Source organism: Myotis myotis, unplaced genomic scaffold (genome assembly GCF_014108235.1).
Source record: "Myotis myotis isolate mMyoMyo1 unplaced genomic scaffold, mMyoMyo1.p scaffold_m19_p_1, whole genome shotgun sequence".
Lineage (NCBI taxonomy): Eukaryota > Metazoa > Chordata > Mammalia > Chiroptera > Vespertilionidae > Myotis > Myotis myotis.
Window position 1 is genome coordinate 124,915,894 of NW_023416313.1, and position 20,112 is coordinate 124,936,005.

Genomic DNA, 20,112 nt, shown 5'->3' on the forward strand with positions numbered 1-20,112 from the left:
GTCAATTATAAGTTTATATCTACTAGGCTACTTATATTAATAAGAACTTAGTATTCTTTTTCCCAAAATGAAGAGAAATTAAAAAGAGCAAGAACATATATTTTAAAAAAGGGAAAGAAGAGAAATAACAGATTGGCTAGTGACAGGATGATGTTGCTATTTCAGAGCATAGAAGTAAACAGTTGTCTAGGTATTATTTATTTTCAAATGAATAGGAATTCAAAGTTTACATAAATTTGAAAATATATAAATTCCAATTGGAAAACACACGTTTAAATAACTAAGATTTTATATTTTTTACAGTACTCTTGTTCAGCCCCACTATGTTAAAGAATTAGTAAAAATAAAAGTGGGAAAACTTTTGAAAATAAAATTTTAGTTAAATAATAAATAAATGTTTAATATGCATTCTATTTTACATACCAAACATGGAATTGAAGTTTTCTTATGATTATGACATTTTTGAGCTTTTAAATGAAATTTTTTTCTTTGTATCTAGAATTCAAGACTATCTACACTAAATTTCATCAACCTTTTCTGTTGAAATTCATATTTTACCAACCCTTTTGGAAGTTTTGGTGATTACTGATGTTAAGAATGGAAAATTGCAAGTTTCTATGTAGACTTTTTTAGCTCTGGAATTCGCCATTGTGAATGCTACATCTCACCCACCAGAAAATCTCTCTCTCAAGTGTATGAAGAAGATGGTATTTTCCTGCTTCATATACTCTACACTTAGGAAGAAACTTTCCCACTAATTCTCTCAGTATTCATCATACAGGTTGTGATCCCTGTGGAGGTCAACCTTCATGTGCTGCTTTTCATTTCCTCATTTTACCATATTGTGTATGTTCTTTCTAAAAAAATTTCATTTAAAAGCCCCAAAATTTCATAATCATAATACCTTATACCATACTTGTCACTTTAAACTGCAACATAAATTGATGGCTTACTTTTCCATAATTGCTGAACATTGATTTTCAGTTTTATTAAGGAAAATCTACAGTGATGAATAAACTTTTGGTTTATGTTAGTTTACCTGAAAATTGGTTCTTAAATATCATAAGAAGAGGTAAAAAAAAATTTACTTTGTTTAAATTAATTAATTTCCCTTCAGCTTTTATTTTGAAGTTTGTATCTTTCTTTTCACATTAATTCTTTTTTTTTTTAATATATTTTTTATTGATTAAGATATTACATATGTGTCCTTGTCCCCACGTTACCCTCTACCCCCCACCCCCCCCACCCCCGCTCATGCCCTCACCCCCCCGTTGTCCATGTCCATTGGTTAGGCCTATATGCTTGCATATAAGTCCTTTGGTTGATCTTTCCCCCTTACCCCCACCCTCCCCTACCTTCCCTCCAAGTCCCGACAGTCCAATCAATGCCTCTCCGTCTCTGGATCAGTCCTTGTTCATCAGCTTATGTTGTTCATTATATTCCACAAATGAGTGAGATCCTGTGGTATTTATCCGCTCTCAAGTTCCATCCATGCTGTGGCAAATGGTAAGAGTTCCTTTTTCTTCTTCCTCTTCTTAAAGAATACCTTTCAGCATTTCATATAATGCTGGTTTGGTGGTGATGGACTCCTTTAGCTTTTTCTTATCCGTGAAGCTCTTTATCTGACCTTCTATTCTGAATGATAGCTTTGCTGGATAAAGTAATCTTGGTTGCAGGTTCTTGCTATTCATCACTTTGAATATTTCTTGCCAGTCTCTTCTGGCCTGCATGGTTTCTGTTGAGAAATCAGCTGACAGTCGTATGGGTACTCCCTTGTAGGTAACTGACTGTCTTTCTCTTGCTGCTTTTAAGATTCTCTCTTTATCTTTTGCTCTTGGCATTTTAATTATGATGTGTCTTGGTGTGGTCCTCCTTGGATTCCTTTTGTTTGGGGTTCTCTGCGCTTCCTGGACTTGTAAGTCCATTTCTTTCACCAGGTAGGGGAAGTTTTCTGTCATTATTTCTTCAAAAAGGTTTTCAATATCTTGCCCTCTCTCTCCTTCTGGTACCCCTATAATTCTGATGTTGGTACGCTTGAAGTTGTCCCAGAGGTTCCTTACACTATCTTCATATTTTTGGAATCTCTTTTCTTTTTTCTTTTTCGGTTGGGTATTTTTTGTTTCTTTCTGTTTCAAATCTTTGACTTGATTCTTGGGATCCTCTTTTCTGCTGCTGGATCTCTGTAAATTATTCTTTATTTCAGTCAGTGTATGCTTAATTTCTAGTTGGTCCTTTTTCATGTCCTCCAGGGTCTCCCTATACTTATTGAGGGATTTATTAAATTTATCGGCGGTTTCCATAAAATTCTTGAAAAACCTTATAACCGTGGCCTTAAACTCTATATCCAATCGTTTGCTTTCCTCCATTTCTGCCATTTGTGACCTGTTTCTTTGTCTCCGCATTTTGGCAGCTTCCCTGTGTTGATAGAGTGGCCCTGTGCGCCAGGTGTCCTGTAGGGCCCAGTAGCTCAGCCTCCCCAGTTACCTGGGGTGGACACTCTTGGTGCACTCTTGGTGCCTTGGTTGTTGTAGAATCACTGGGAGGAATTGACCTCCAGGCCAATTGGCTGTGAGAATCAGCTGTGTCTAAAGTGGGAGAACTTCTGTGCTGAAGACACCCTTCTGGGGCAAGACTTGCTTCAGTGGGGCTTTGGTGCTCACTGAGTCTGCTCCCTGAGTGCGTCCCTTATGGATCTGAGGAGTTGCAGTCTGGATGGACCCCCTCTGACCACTGGGTACAGTGGCTCCTGGATCTAAGGAGGTGCTAATTCAGCCTCTGCCTGAGGCCACACAGCAGGAGCCACGAAGAGGCTCAGCTGTGAAGCAATGCAAGCCGCTGCGGGGCCTTGGGCCTTCTCTTGGAAGTTCCAGGTCTGCCTGGTTCAGCTGCAGTTAGGTACATTCACATGCAAAAGCCTCTGCGGCAGCCTGGGTGGGGCGGGGTCTCAGGGAGTCAGAGGGCGGAGAATCGGCCATGGCCGCTTTCTCCGCCCGGAGTCGCGCGTCTCAGTGTTCCGGTAACGGCTGCAAGCACCTCTGAGGGAAAGCCGCCCTCAAGTTCGCTCGCTGCCGGACAGACCAGCTTCTCCCCGTGTGAGACCTGGGTCCCCAGAGACTTCCCGGAACCGGAGTTCAGAGCCGTCGGGAGTTTGTGATTCAAAAAGACAGCCGCGTCCTCAGGCGCCACCCCCTTTCCTCTCGCGCGCGCGCCGCCGTACCTCTGCACTTCACCTCCGCAGCGCCTCTGGCTCTCAGCATGCTTCTCTTTCCTTCTAGTTGTGGACTTTACACTCAGGCAGCCTTCCTGTTGTTCTGGATGATGTTTGCTCAGTCCTTTGGGGTAATTTTCAATTGTTGTGTGAGGCAATAATTTCCCGGTGTTTACCTATACCGCCATCTTAGTTGCTCCCCACATTAATTTTTTTCATATTAATGAGATATTTGCAACTATGTGAATTTCTCAGGTCACATTTGACCATACTCATAACAAATATTGTCAGAAAATACCTAAAGGCATAGTTTCCATAGAAATCATATACCTCAAGTTAATTCTTTTAATGTTTTAGGTCTAAAGTTTCATGTATCCCCATTTTTTTCTGCCAACTATAGAAAAGGGGTAATAATCATAAAAGTTAAGAGTTGAGAGGGATCATCAAATCTTAGTCCTTTTCAAAGTTGAGGAGACTGAGACCCGGGTTGATTAAGATCAAGATCATACAGCTAGTGGTGGCAGAACCAAAATTAAAACCTACATCTTTTAAAATAAAATGCTCATAAATAACTATTTAATTCAGAGGATAGACAAACATGAATTTTTAAAAATAGATTTCAGAGAGGAAGGAAGAGGGAGAAAGAGATAGAAACATCCATAATGAGAGAGAATCATGGATCAGTTGCCTCCTGCAAGTCCCCCACTGAAGATTGAACCCAAAACCCAGGCATGTGCCCTTGACTGGAATTTAACCTGGGACCCTTTAGTCCACAGGCTGACATTCTATCCACTGAGCCAAACCAGCTAGGGCTGTTCATTAGATTTCTTGTTCATTTATATTGATTTTTAGATTCAATTGTTGATAGAAATGTATTTGTTGCCATTTTATTGTTGATATTTTTATCTCTTCTCCTCCTCCTTCTCCTTCTCCTTCTTATCTTCTTAAAGAATTCCCTCCAACATTTCATGTAATACTGGTTTGATGGTGATGAATTCCTTTAGCTTTTTCTTATCTCTGAAGCTCTTCATCTCACCCTCAATTCTAAATGATAACTTTGCTACATAGAATAATCTTGGTGGTAGGTTCTTGCTATTCATCACTTTGAATATTTCTTGCCACTCCCTTCTGGCCTGCATAGTTTCTGTTGAGAAATCAGCTGTCAGTTTATGGTTGCTCCCTTGTAGGCAACTAACTACTTTTCTCTTGCTGCTTTTAAGATTCTTTGTCTTTAACCATTGGCATTTTAATTATGATGTGTGTTGGTATGGGCCTTTTTGGGTTCCTCTTGTTTAGAACTCTGTGCTTCCTGGAATTGTAAGTCTATTTCTTTCTCCAGGTAGGGCAAGTTTTCTGTCATTATTTCTTCAGGTAGGTTTTCAATATATTGCTCCCTCTCCTCTCCTTCTGGCACCCCCATAATGTGAATGTTGGCATGCTTGAAGTTGCCCCAGAGGCTCCTTACACTATCTTCATATTTTTGGATTCTTTTTTTTTTCTTTTTGCTTTTCTGCTTGGGTGTTTTTTGCTTCCTCATATTCCAAATCATTGATTTGATTCTTAGAATCTTCTACTCAACTGTTGAATCCCTGTAAAATATTCTTTATTTCAGTTAGTGAGTGCTTAATTTCTGACTGGTCCTTTTTCATGTCTTTGACATTCTCACTAAAATCCTTGAAAGTCTCATGAAGATCTTTGAATAACCTTATAGCCATGGTTTTGAACTCTGTTTCCAGTAGTTTGCTTTCTTCCATTTCTTTCATTTGTGACATGTTTCTTTGTCTCCACATTTTGGCTGCTTCCCTGTTGTGTCTGTTTCTATGTATCAGGTAGAGCTGCTATGTCTCCTGAAATTGGTAGACCCAGTGGCTCAGTCTGCCCAGTCATCTGAGCTGGACACTCTAAATATGCTCCAGTGTGGGCTGTGTGCACAGTCTTGTAGTTGAGCTTTGATTGCTGTTGGAGTCACTGAGAGGAGTTGACCTCTAGACCAGTGGTTCTCAACCTTCTGGCCCTTTAAATACAGTTCCTCATGTTGTGACCCAACCATAAAATTATTTCCGTTGCTACTTCATAACTGTAATGTTGCTACTGTAAGTATCTGATAGGCAGGATGGTCTTAGGTGACCCCTGTGAAAGGGTCTTTTGACCGCCAAGGGGTCACAACCCACAGGTTCAGAACCACTGCTCTAGACCTATTGGCTGTGAGGACCAGCTGCAACTACAGTGGGAGAGCTACTGTGCAGGAAACACTCCTATGGAGCAAGACTTGCTTCAATGGGGCTTTGGTGCTCATTGAGTTTGCCCCTTGAGTGTAACTTATGGATGGGTAGAGTTGTAATCTGCTATGGTCTGAAGCTGTTCACTGGGTGCACTGGCTCCAGGGCCTCCAGAGAGGTGCAAAGTCAGCCACTGCCTGGGGCCACCCAGCAGGAGCTACAGAGGGATCAGCACACAGCTGCTATTTGTTATTTGTATTGGGTTTGGAGGTGCCCAGGCAAGGCCCAGCTGTGAAGCATGGCAGGCTGGTGCTAGTGCTGGGTCTTGAGCCTTTTGTTTATAGGTTTGGGACATACTGTCACCAGCTGAAGCTTGTTTGTGAGATTTTATCTAAGTCTGAAGCCTAAATCAGGACAGGCCATTCATATGGAAAAGCTGCTGCAAACATCTTGGATGGGGCAGCAAATTGAATGGGATAGGATCTCAGGGAATCCCCAGAGCAGAGCAAACCATGTGAGCCAGGCTGATGGAGACTCAGATATGGCTGCCAGCCAGCTCTGCAACAGGTAGAGGTCCCAGCACAGGTACAATGACCCATGAAAGTATCTCCAGTCTGGAAGAAAGCCACCCCTGAGTTCCTGCCTCAATGCCAAACAATCTAGTTCCTCCCCATCTGTTTGGGTCCCCCAGTGCTGGAGCTAAGAAGAAGAGGGACCATGTAAGTTTGTGCACCAGCCTTTTAAGAAGAACACCTGGGTCTCCAGCAGCCTGTGTCACTCAGCTATAATCCAGGCTGGTTTTTAAAGCCCATAGTTGTGGGGACTTCTCATTCCAGCTCTGGAACCCTGGGCTGGGGGGCTAGTGTGGGGCTGGGATCCCTTGCTCCTCACGGGCAGCCTCCACAGAGATGATCGCCCTGCCAATTAAAAAAACAGCACACATGGGTGTCAGACCAGCCTGATCCTCACTTCCATCCCTCCTACCAGTCTCAATGTGCTTTCTTCTTTACTTCTCTAGTTATAGGACTTCCATTCAGCCAGCTTTCAGGTGGTTCTGAATAATGATTGTTCTGTATTTTAATTGTAATTTTGATGTGGTTGTGGGAGGCTGTACCGCCATTTATCTATGCCACTATCTTGGTTCTAAAAAATTTGTTTTTAAAAAATAGACTTAAAAACTCCCATGATGGAGGCAATAGTATTAAATATACAGTTAGACTCTTTTCTCCATATTTAAAATTGTTTTGTTTTTTATCCCACTGAGAATTAAGAAATGGGAGTTTTAAGATCATTTTGCAGAATATAGTTCAAAATTAATCCTGAAAAATCATTACTTCTCAAGTAGACCATGAATTTTTGGTTATTTAAAAAAGCACAGCCTAGCTGGTGTGGTTCAGTGATTGAGCATTGATCCATGAACCAAGAGACAGTGGTTCCATTCACTGTCAGGGCCATGCCAAGGTGGTGGGCTCAATCCCCAGTAGGGGGCATGCAGGAGGCAGCTGGTCAATGATGTTTCTCTCTCATTGATGTTTCTATCTCTCTCCTTTCCTCTCTCTATAAAATCAATAAAAACATATTTTTAAAAAAATATTTGTAAAAGACAACCTTCCTTTAAAAATACAAAATACAAAAGCACAGGTTCTGGAACAGCTCATGAAAATGAAGGCAAAAAATATTCTGTTTAAAGAAGAACAGTAGAACCAAGATGGCGGCATAGGTTAACGCCAGAGTTTGCTGCCTCGAACAACCACTTAAAAAGTGAAACTAAAAGACGGAATGGACATCACCCAGAACCACAGGAACGCTGGCTGAGTGGAAGTCTTACAACTAGGAGGAAAGAGAAATGCATACCGACACTCAGAGGAGGCGCAGTGCTGAAGTCAAATTCTGAGGTGCGGAGTGCATGCAGAGCGGGCTGGTGGCTGAGGGCGCGGTTGGCGTTTTCAATCGGGAGGGAGTCGCAGACTCTGAGCTCCAGATCCGGGCGAGTCTTTAGGGACCCTGACTCAAACGGGAGAAGTGGGACTGTCTGGCTTCGGTCGGAGCGAGTGCAGCTTTCTCTCCGAGGTTTGCAGCGGTTGCTGGGACTCAGAGAGGCAGAGCCCCTGGGGACGGGAATGAGAGCAGCCATAACTGCTCTCTCCGGCCCACCCTGTTCATCCCATGCGACCCACCCACCCCGCCAAAGCCCTGCACAGAGGCATTTGCCGGATAGCCTCAGGCAAATGCCAGATTAGCACCTCCCTAGAGGACAGAAGTTCTCTCACTGCAGACACAGCTGATTCTCACAGCCACTTGGCCTGGAGGTCAAATCCCCCCTAGTATTAGCTACAACAATCAAGGCTTAACTACAAGACTGCGCACAAAGACCACTAGGGGGTGCACCAAGAAAGCATAACAAAATGCGGAGACAAAGAAACAGGACAAAATTGTCAATGGAAGATATAGAGTTCAGAAGCACACTTTTAAGGTCTCTCAAGAACTGTCTAGAAGCCGCTGAAAAACTTAATGAGATCCTCGAGAAATCTAATGAGACCCTCGATGTCGTGATAAAGAACCAACTAGAAATTAAGCATACACGGACTGAAATAAAGAATACTATACAGACTCCCAACAGCAGACCAGAGGAGCGCAAGAATCAAGTCAATGATTTGAAATGCGAGGAAGCAAAAAACACCCAACCGGAGGGGCGGAATGAAAAAAGAATCCAAAAATGCGAAGATAGTGTAAGGAGCCTCTGGGACAGCTTCAAGCGTACCAACATCAGAATTATAGGGGTGCCAGAAGATGAGAGAGCGCAAGATATTGAAAACCTATTTGAAGAAATAATGATAGAAAACTTCCCCCACCTGGTGAAAGAATAGACTTACAGGTCCAAGAAGCGCAGAGAACCCCAAACAAAAGGAATCCAAAGAGGACCACACCAAGGCACATCATAATTAAAATGCCAAGAGCAAAAGACAAAGAGAGAATCTTAAAAGCAGCAAGAGAAAGAAACTCAGTTACCCACAAGGGAATACCCTTACTACTGTCAGCTGATTTCTCAACAGAAACTTTGCAGGCCAGAAGTGAGTGGCAAGAAATATTCAAAGTGATGAATACCAAGAACCTACAACCAAGATTACTTTATCCAGCAAAGCTATCATTCAGAATTGAAGGTCAGATAAAGAGCTTCACAGATAAGGAAAAGCTAAAGGAGTTCATCACCACCAAACCAGGATTATATGAAATGCTGAAAGGTATCCTTTAAGAAGAGGAAGAGGAAGAAAAAGGTAAAGATACAAATTATGAACAACAAATATGCATCTATCAACAAGTGAATCTAAGAATCAAGTGAATAAATAATCTGATGAACAGAATGAACTGTTGATTATAATAGAATCAGGGACATAGAAAGGGAATGGACTGACTATTCTTGGGGGGGAAAGGGGTGTGGGAGATGCGGGAAGAGACTGGACAAAAATCGTGCACCTATGGATGAGGACAGTGGGTGGGGAGTGAGGGCGGAGGATGGGGTGGGAACTGGGAGGAGGGGAGTTATTGGGGGGGGGGAAGAGGAACAAATGTAATAATCTGAACAATAAAGATTTAATTAAAAAAATGAAAAAATAAAAAAGAACAGTTAGGTATAGCAGAGACACACTACAGTGTTTGTTCCCTGAACGCCTGATATAAAGATGTGTGTGTGTGTGTGTCTATACTATCATCTCTGTGCATAGAAGGGGAAAGAATAGGATTTGAAAACTTATTTGGAAAGGAACATATATTTTCTCTTTAAGGTTTGGGTTTTGAGTATTTTTGTTCCAAGGAAAGGACTGATCAGCTAGTGTAAACCCAGTTTAGCATTTATGGTAAAATGAAGGTAATGAGGACATGGTTCGGCTTACTCTGGGGCAACCATCTTTCCACCCTACACTGGAAACTTTCTCTAAGAAAAAAGCTCAGCTTTATTTTTGAAATAATATCTAATTCTTCTTGAAATCTTACAGGCACTATAAGCTAGCCTGTCATATTTTGACAGGTACTGAAGCTATTTGGAAGAGATTAAATGAGAGAACGCATTAAAATTCCCAGCCCAACGTGAGAGCTCAGTAAATTTGGTTACATGGATTATTTATGTACTCCATGGGAAAGAAAGAAGGTGATGCTCATAGAAATTAAGGATTTATTCAAGTTTACAGAGCTAGGATAGATCAAAGTTGAGATTCAAACTCAAATTGTGTTGGGCTCTAACAGCTAGCACTTTTAATCCCTACATTACACTCTTTTATCTTTTATCAATTTGTTTTCTTAAAGCTCTTCTGTTAGAAACCTTGAATACTGCTTTTTAAATGAAGGAAATTAGTTAAAACATCTGTACTGATTTTTCTGTTCTAAATGGGGTGATTTGAGAAAATTATATTAAACATAAAAATTTATAATTGTAAAAGTTATAATACAGGAATTTCTTATCTTAAAATAATTCAAACTTATAATAGCTTTCCTAATTTTTAAAAGGAAGATAAATTAAAAGGGGCAAAAAATAAAACAGGTGAATTTCTGTGTTGTCTTAAAGATTTCCTATTTAAGGAAACCTCCAAAAGATCCTAGTCTAGCAATTAAATCTTCTGTGGCCAACTTTATGATTTGAATAGGTCATAGATTTTCTGTTCCAATGTGTTTTTTTTTTTTGGGGGGGGGGGGCATGTATATATATGCCTTCCTAACTACTATGGTGAAATTAAAATAAAATAATGTAATCTTCCTTATGTTTGTATAGTACCTTGTAATTGTCAAAGACTTTTCACTATATTATCTCATTTGTTCTTCACAATGGCCTAAGAGCGAGGAGAACAAGTGTTCTTTAGACTAAGCATATGAGATACTTAAGACTCAGAAATGAAATAATTTCTATAGGGTCATATTACTGGTAAACGGTAGATATTAGATTAGGATCCAGATCTTCAAACATGGAAGCCAGTTATTCCTTCTAGTATATAACCCTTATCTCACTGCATGATGTTGCTACTTTGAATGCAAAATGTTACTTATGATTTGACTGTTTTTACACAAAGCACTCATCCTATACAGAGAGGCCCTAACAGTAGGAACCTGTGCAGAGAGGCCCTAACTCCCTGGAGTTTACCTGATCAGATTTGGAGATTGAGCAGTCACTGGACAATCACCTGATAATTATTTGGCAATGGAGGTGAAAGATGTAGCAGAGATCCTTATAGATTTAAACATAGGGATGTTACAAAACTATCAAATGGAAACAAAACGAAAAGATTCCAGAGGATGAGTATAATATTGTGTACAAATTAGTTTTATATATACCTATTTGGTTTATGGTTTCATTTGAGGATTTCTTAGCTTTGTTTTGTTTCCATAGCTAAAGAGATTTAAAGGGTTTACAACCAATATTATGTTTTACTAGAGGCCCAATGCATGAAATTCATGCAAGAGTAGGCCTTCCTTCCCCGGCTGCTGGCACTGGCTTCCCTCTGGCACCCGGGATCAGGGCTTCCCTAGCAGCTCTGGCTTCGTCCGGAAGGACATCTGGTCTAATTAGCATATTTTGCTTTTATTATTATAGATACTGTACATACAAAAAAATAAAGCCCAGAAAAGTAAAATGATTTAGTCAAAGGAGTAAAATAAAAATATCATTAAAAATAGCTCATGTTTGCCTGGCCGGCATGGATCAGTCAGTGGTTGAGCATCGATCTATGAACCAGGAGGTCATGATTTGACTTGCAGTCAGGGCACATGCCCAGGTTGTGGGCTTAGGAGGCAGCCAATCAATGATTCTCTCCCATCATTGATGTTTCTCTCTCTTTCCCTTTGCCTTTATCTGTAAAGTCAATAAAAACATATTTTTAAAAATAGCTCATGTTTATTGAGCATGACTTTTGTTTTAGTTCCATGCTAATCTCTGCTTTAATGACTACATCGAATCAATATAACAACCTAGCTGATAGATTCTGTTATGACTCCTATTTACCAAGAGCTTAAGTTATAGTAAAAATCTTTGAATGAAAGTTCAACTTGTTCTTTTTAGTAGTGACACTTTGAGAAACAAATGTAGTTAAACATTCTAGTGAATTTGGTGTAAGACACCAAATATATTGCCAAAGTTTAGCAATTTGGTCAATTCTGGTGCCTGTTAGAATTCTGTCCCAGTTTTATACTCAAATGTCTTACCTTGTACTGTTTTTAGCAGGATAAAAATCTTAAGAATTAATAAAAATAATACTTTATATTTATAAGATACTTATGCCTTTTCAAATTATACATGTCAGACGTTTTTAAATAATTAAATGGATAGCCCTAGCTGGTGTGGCTCAGTTGGTTGAGTGCCAATAGACCTTTGTCTCTCATCGATGTTTCTCTCTCCCTCCCTCTACATTCCTCTTTCTCTAAAAAAAGAAAAAAAGAAATAAAGTAATATTTTTTTAAAAATATATTTTATTGATTTTTCACAGAGAGGAAGGGAGAGAGATAGAGAGTTAGAAACATCGATGAGAGAGGAACATCGATCAGCTGCCTCCTGCACATCCCCCACTGGGGGATGTGCCCGCAACCCAGGTACATGCCCTTGACCGGAATCGAACCTGGGGCCTTTCAGTCCTCAAGCCGATGCTCTATCCACTGAGCCAAACCGGTTTCGGCGTAATATTTTTTTTTTAAAAATGGATAACTTGTTCAGAAAAACTCATTTCCTTGAACTGCCTAGATTAGAATTCCCAAAGTATGCTTTTTATAGAACTAATGGTAATAATTGATAGTATATGGTCAGATAAATTTGGAAAATACCATGCTAAGTATTAGTAAATAAATTTCTTTGCTGCAGGACTTTTCTGAGCTTATACATATTTTGAAGAGAAAGCAATAATAGGCAGTATTTCTCTAACATATTGTTTTTATATGAAACTCATTTCAGAATGTAACATCTGAATTAGTGTTTTATGGAACACTAGAGGCCTGGTGCACAAAAATGTGTGTACTCAGGGAGGTCTCTCAGCCCGACCTGTGCCCTCTCCCAGTCTGGGACCCCTCGGGGGATGACCACCTGCTGGCTTAGGCCTGCTCCCTGGAGGATTGGGTCTAAGCTGGCAGTCAGACATCCCTCTGGCAGCCTGGGAGCCCTCAGAGAATGTCCACTTGCCAGCGGGGAGCAGGCCTAAGCTGCAGTTGGACATCCTTAGCGCTGCTGAGGAGGCGGGAGAGGCTCCCACCACCACCGCTGTACTGGCAGCCGTCAGCCTGGCTTGTGGCTGAGCAGAGCTCCTCCTGTGGGAACGCACTGACCACCAGGGGGCAGCTCCTGCATTGAGCATCTGCCCCCTGGTGGTCAGTGTGTGTCATAGTGACCAGTCATTCCCAGTCATTCTACTATTAGGGTCAATTTGCATATTACCCTTTTATTATATAAGAGTGCCTGGCCAGCCTGGGTGAGGAGCTGATGGCTGTTTGCAGGCTGGCCACAGCCCCTTCAGTGTGGTGGTCCCCACTGGGGTGCCTGGCCAACCTGGGTGAGGGGCTGAGGGCCGTTTTCAGGCTGGCAACGCCTCCTTCAGAGTGTGTGGGGGGGTGGTCCTGCTGGGGTGCCTGGCCAGCCTGGGTGAGTGGCTGATGGCAGTTTTCAGGCTGGCCACAGCCCCTTCAGGGTAGGGGTCCCCCCTGGGGTGCCTGGCCAGCCTGGGTGAGGGGCTGATGACTGTCTGCAGGCTGGCCACAGCATCTTCAGTGTGGGAGTCCCCACTGGGTGCCTGGCCAGCCTGGGTGAGGGGCTAAGGGCCATTTGCAGACTGGCCACAGCCCCTTCAGGGTGGGGGGTGGGGGGGGTCCTGCTGGGGTGCCTGGCCAGCCTGGGTGAGGGGCTGAGGGCCATTTTCAGGCTGGCTAAGTCCCCCAGCAGGGACCCTCACCCCATGAGGGTGTAGCCAGCCTGGGTGAGGGGCTGATGGCTGTTTGCAGGCTGGCCACAACCCCCAGCCACCCAAGCTCCCAGTGGAAGCAGGTATCTGGGATTTATTTGTCTTCTATAATTGAAACTTTGTTGCCATGAGCGGAGGCCACAGCTGGCTCAGGGCAGGTGGGAAGCTTGGCTTCCTCCATTGCCCGGGCAACCAAGCCTGCTGCTTGCTCCAGCTCTGTGGCTGTCGGACGCCATCTTGGTTGGATTAATTTGCATATAGTCACTCTGATTGGCTGGTGGGAGTGGCTTAGGGTGTAGCAAAGGTACAGTCAATTAGCATCTTTGTCTTTTATTAGTGTAGATAATTTTAAGATTCTAAGTTCATATCTGGGAAGAAATATTGACATTTAAGACTTGGATTTTTGCCATCAGCTCAAATTGACAATAAAATTCCTAACCTTCATTTGTGTAGATTTGGCTTTATTGTTATTCAAAGAACAACAGAAATTTGTTCTGTGCCTTAAACCATGAAAAGTTAAACCCATTTTTATTTCAAGTATTCTATGAGAATTATATATGCTCTTTATAATAAACAAAAGTCAGTAAGTTCTAAATGCTCCTTTAGAGAGTGAAGATTAAGTAGATTATGCTATATAGATAGGATAAGTATCTCTGTCAAAAATGATCTTATAAGAACATTAATTAGGTGGGAACATTATCAAATTATATAAAGGCCCATTTGGCATGGCTTAGTAGTTGAGCATCGATCTATGAACCATGAGGTCATGGTTTGATACCCAGTCAAGGCACATGTCTGGGTTGTGGTTTGATCCCCAGTGGGGGATGTGCAGGAGGCAGCCAATCAATGAATCTCTCTCATCATGAATGTTTATCTCTCTCTCTCCCTCTCCTTTTCTCTCTGAAGTCAATAAAAATATATTTTAAAAAATTATATTAAGAAGTGAGGACCACAAAACAATATACAGTATTATTCTAATATAAAACAGGCAAATGAAAAACAAAACATGGACACTGGAAGAAATAAAAACACCAAATGTTAATCTGATTATGAGTAAATCCGTTAAAACCAAAATATATATCCAAATATATGTGCTACCACAGGGTACTTGCATTTTTTTTGGGGGGGGGGGGGCTTAAATTCTAGTATTTGGGAAACCTAATTCAAAAGAAATCTTAAGCTCTAGATATGGTTTATAACCTTGCCAGTTAAATAGGTCATGTTAGCCTTTTGTTTACCAGTTTCTGCAACTTTAAAGATGGAAGATATGTTTTATTTCTTCCTATCGACAAGATTTTGTGAAGATTTGTGAAATAATAAAATGTATTTTCTTCTGATATTCAATGTAGGAGGTACTGATGATGTTAGCTATTCTGTGTCCCTGGCTGTGTCCTTAAGCTAAGCTGATTTTGAACCTCAAGGTGCTCTCACTCCTGTGAGCAAATACCTAGAAAAGTACATGGGAGGACCCTGGGAAATCACTTCCAAATCCTACATGGTTCTGGCTTACCTGCTAAATGATTAACATGCTTCAGGCACCACTCAGCCTGAGACTCCTCCAATTCACATTTCAACTCAACAGAGCATACTTTCTTCCCATAGCATCCTATAGAAATTGTACTTGCCATGATCTCCAGTGACCTCATTCTTTTTGACTCTTCTCATTGATCACCTCCTTGAAATATTGACCTCATCTGGCTTCTCTCCTCCTCTGCTCTCTTCCTGGCTATTCTCCTTCTGCTACCTCCTAATTGTTGATGTTCTCTGGGGCTCCATTCTCCATGCCCCTTTCATTCCATTAATTATCTTTCACACCCAAGACACATTCCTCAGGTCAGAAATCACTTTCCCTTCCCTCCTCTGAAAGAGAGGAAGAGCCAGATTCAGAGAGCAATTGGCAGACACAATGATACTCCAAGTATCATAAAAAGGAATAAATAGCCGGTTTGGCTCAGTGGACAGAGTGTCGGACTGCGGACCAAAGGGTTCTAGGTTTGATTCCGGTCAAGGGCACTTACCTCAGTTGCAGGCTCCTCCCAGCCCAGGCCCTGGTCAGGGACCAGCAGGAAGAAAACAATCTCTTACACTGCTATTTCTCTCTGTCTTTCCCTCTTTCTTCCACTCTCTCTGAAAATCAATGGAAAAATGTCCTTGGGTAAGGCTAAAAAAACACACATATAAAAGTAAAACTTTTATTTCACTATTAGCTTGTTAGATAGTTAATAATAATAGAAATCATTTCCTTCCTTGGGTCATAGAAGTAATATCAATTCACAATAGTCCTGCTCTTGAATACTCTGTTCCCTGTCAATATTTCTTTGTCCATCACTTAGTGATATATTTGATTTATACCTTTCAACATAGATTTCTATTTCATTAACAGTTTTTTCTTGTTTTTTTGTTTCTTTCTTCACCCCTTATATGTCATTCATACCATACTGATCTGCCTATGTTTGCTTAGTAAAATTAATGCTCAAGTTTCATGTGCTCAAGATTGTAAGGCACCTAAAGGTTGCTACCTTTCTTCCCTCTTCCTCCCCTTTCCTCCTGGTCAGCCTTCTCTTCCCACTCTCTCACTTTATCCTTCTGCCCCTTACAACCTCAGACTAACACTGGACTATACACAATAGTCTGTCAGTGAGCGCCAGTAATTAAACAAAATGCAGTTTAGATAAAAATACCAAAATTGTTTTAAATACATATGGTTGAATACTTCAATATTTATTTTCAAAGATGGACCTTTCTTCTTCTGGCAAATTAATTGGAATGGATAACATTCTTTAAATACTACATTGTTATAGGTCAAGTTCCAAATGACTTCCTGTTTATGCCTCCCTCCACTTCTCCAGCTCCCTTTAGTAGTATCCTCATTAAAATGTTGCCAGAGAGGTCTCATCAACTGCCTGCAGGATAGTGGGAGAAAGACCAGATGATTTCTAGAACTGGAAATTAAGGAAGGCAAATCATAAAAATGGTTAAACTTACCCAATCATCTTTCTTTTGGAAGGTGGGCATGTCTAAAGTTTGGCAAAATTCTTGCTGTGCTCAGAGTGGATTTTCTATAAATTTAGGATTTTACATTACACAATAAGATGTATTACATTTCATAATTATTTTTTGAGTTGCAATAGTGCTAGAACCATTTCGTGAATTTTTAAAAATTCAAATTCCTTCTTAGACAGGCGCAATTTGTTTTAGTTGTGTATATTGGACATACAGTTAAACTGAACTGCTTTAAGTCTATCCTGTTACAGTTTGCTAAGATTCAAAATTTGTCCTTTGTTCTTTAAGGAAGTGATAGACTGTCTGGAAATATTCTAAACTATTTTATTTTATATCAAACATAATTCTTAAATATTATGTATAGATCCCATGCATAAATCATCTCTGTAAAAAAAAATCAGTTCAGTATTGTTACTGTAAAACCCTATGAAATATATTGCAATGAATTTTGCAGTATCTTATTCCCAACATTTCCTAAATGAAAAAAAGCAACACATCATAAAAAGCTTCCAGTTTTTACTTTCCTAAAAGTTATGTTGTAAGAATTATTTTTTGTTTAAATATATTTTTATTGATTTCAGAGAGGAAGGAAGAGGGAGAGAGAGATAGAAATATCAATGATGAGAGAGAATCATTGATTGGCTGCCTCCTGCATGCTCCACACTGGGGATTGAGCCCACAACCCGGGCATATGTCCTTACCTGGAATCGAACCATGACCTCCTGGTTCATAGGTCAACACTCAACCACTGAGCCATGCCAGCCGGGCAGAATAATTATTTCTTTATATAGCTCAGTATGGGGACCAAAAGCAGAAAGTTAAGAAAAAATGGTCACTTCTAGTGCAAATATATTAATTCATTATTTAGTACTTTTGTACAATGCTTTCAATCATAGCACTGTATTACATTTTAATGTTGAGATCATTGTGCATTCACACATTTTAAAGAAGTTAATTCCACATTTTCCCAATTAAATACAAATGCAATATCTCACTTTATTATTAGCTTTGTGAGCTATAGGGATTGTGCTTTGCCTAGCTATTGGTAAATATCCAATAAACATTTGTTGAATGCTTGAAGGAATGAAGAATCTAGACTCCTGCTACCACAACTGATATCATGATTTTTATTTATTTTTATCTTATTGTCACATCAAAAAGAATTTAACTTCTTTGGATCACTATCCATTTTTGCCCTCCTTCCTGCCTGCCTCTGAGGAAGATGGTCCTAAAGTTAATCCACTTACAGGATTCAGGATACAAACATGCCAACATCTTTCCTACCTTCAAAAACAACAAAATTAGGACCTGACCAGCTACCCATCTGTCCTCTCCCCTCATAGCCAAGCTTCTTGAAAAAAGCATATCTCTTTCCTCACTTTTAGTTCACTCATTTCACTTCATAATTCAGTTTCTGGGACTCCACTCTGGCATCAGACACCAGGCATTTCAATCTCAGCATTGCCTTTGCCAGCTTTGTGACCACAGGTAGGTCTTACAACCTCTAACAGGACAGACCTCATAGGCTGTCACAAAAATTGAGGTAATATATTTAAAATGGACTTCTGTATTGACTGGCACATAGTAAATGTTCATAAATTGTCACATAGAAAGAGAATTTAACTTCTTTTGGAAATTAAATAATAGTTATTTTTACTGATTAAAAGTATACTAGGAGTTCAGAGATGAAAACATTGGTATGGGCTTAAGAAATTTTACTTTACCTAACATTCTTTAGTTTAGGAAATTAGACTCAGAGAGGTTAAGCAGTCAAAGAAAGTTTCATGAAGGAGGTAACATTTGAGTTGGATTTTAAAGGATAACAGTAATTTACATATATTGAATACTTACTGTGAGCCAGAGACTACTGTAAATGCTTTTCATGTTTACTTTACTTAATCCTCAAAACATTCCTCAAAAATGTGAGGTAGCATTTCAATAGAAATAGATGATCTGAAGCCAGACAGAGAGAATAGAGGAAGGAATGAATGAAAACCTGGAGACAGGAAAGACATTCTGATTTCTACAGATGTTGAGATGAGATAATGAAGAGCTTGTTTTAGGCAGTAATGAGAATCAATATTGGACAGAGCACAGGAAAATTTTGAGGCCTTCACAGCCATGCCACACACACATATAAAAAGAAAATGAAAGGCTTTATGGGATGGAAAAATAAAAAGCAGTTATAAATAAATGATTTTGGGAAAGGGGGGTTGGGCACTTTGATTTGGTGACATGCACTATGAAGCCCTGAAGAGCAGATTGAACTGGATTCTTCACATCCCCAGAGTCCCATAACCTCTACCAGCCAGGATGAGTTCTTACTAGCCACTATTAGAATACCAGCACAGTGTCCTATGTAGTAATGAAGTAATCAAAACTGAATTGGGTCCAGACAGTGTTGCTCAGTGGTTGAGCATCAACCCATGAACCAAGAGGTCACTGGTTTGATTCCTGGTCAGAGCACATGCTCAGGTTGTGGGCTCAATCCCCAGTGTGTGGTGTGCAGGAGGCACCTAATTAGTGGTTCTCTCTCCTTCTCCCTTCCTCTCTCTAAAATCAATAAAAACATCTTTAAAAAAAATTTTTTTAATGAATTGGATTGGAGGTTGTTTCTAGGTGGGATTATGGTTACAATAGTAATGGAAATAATGAGGCAAATCACAGAAACAATTTCAAAGGAGAACTAAGAGGAATTGGGCACGTATTAGACATTAGCTAATATTAGATCTATATTTCAGGTTTATTATATACTAGAGGCCCGGTGCACAAAAATTTGTGCACTGGGGGGGGGGGGGGGGAGGTCCCTCGGCCCGGCCTGTGCCCTCTCGCAGTCTGGGACCCCTCGGGAGATAACGACCTGCTGGCTTAGGCCTACTCCCCAGTGGCAGAGGGCAGGCCCAATCCCTAGGTGCAGCCCCTGGTCGGGCTCAGAGCAGATTGGGGATTTGGGGCGCCGCCCCCTGTCATGCACAGAGAGGGCGTATCGGGAGGTTGCTATGCCACCCTCAGTCACGCTCAGGGTAGGGTCGATTGGGGGGTTGGGGCACCGCCCCGTCACACTCAAGGCAGGGTTGATGGGGAGGTTGCGGCGCCACCCCGTCATGCACAGAGCAGGGCCCATCAGGGGGTTGGGCAGCTCCCCCCTGTCACGCACAGAGCAGGGCTGATCAGGGTGTTGAGGAGCTCCCACCTGTCACTCACAGAGTAGGGCCGATAGGGGAGTTGGGGCACCGCCCCCTGTCACACACAGAGCAGGGCAAATCAGGGGGTTGGGGTGCCGCACCCTGTCATACTCAAGGCAGGGTTGATGGGGAGGTTATGGCTCTACCCCATCACACACAGAGCAGGGCCCGTGGGGGGCGGTTGGAGCGCCGCCCTATATCACCCACAGAGCAGGGCCGATCAGGGGGTTGGGGTGCCACACCCTGTCACACACAGAGCCACAGGGCGATGAGGGGGTTGGGGAGCTCCCCCCTATCAGGCACAGAGCAGGGCTCATCAGAAGGTTGGGGTTCCTTCCCCTGTCATGACAGAGCAGGGCGGATAGGGAGGTTGTGTCCCTGCCCCGTCACACACAGAGCCGCAGGACAATCAGAGGGTTTGGGCGCTGCCCCATCACGCTGATCCTGGTGCCGGGAGGCCTCGCGGCTCCGCTGATCCCGGTGCTGGGAGGCATATTACCCTTTTATTATATAGGATAGAGGCCTGGTGCACGGGTGGGGGTCGGCTGGTTTGCCCTGAAGGGTGTCCTGGATCA

General features: G+C 41.6%; 1 protein-coding gene across 1 annotated transcript in view; it reads left to right on the forward strand.

Annotated features, from left to right (window-relative positions):
* Positions 1-20,112, forward strand: part of EPC1 (enhancer of polycomb homolog 1) — a 125,189-nt gene that overhangs the window by 14,136 nt on the left and 90,941 nt on the right. The gene's annotated exons all lie outside the window — the stretch shown is intronic.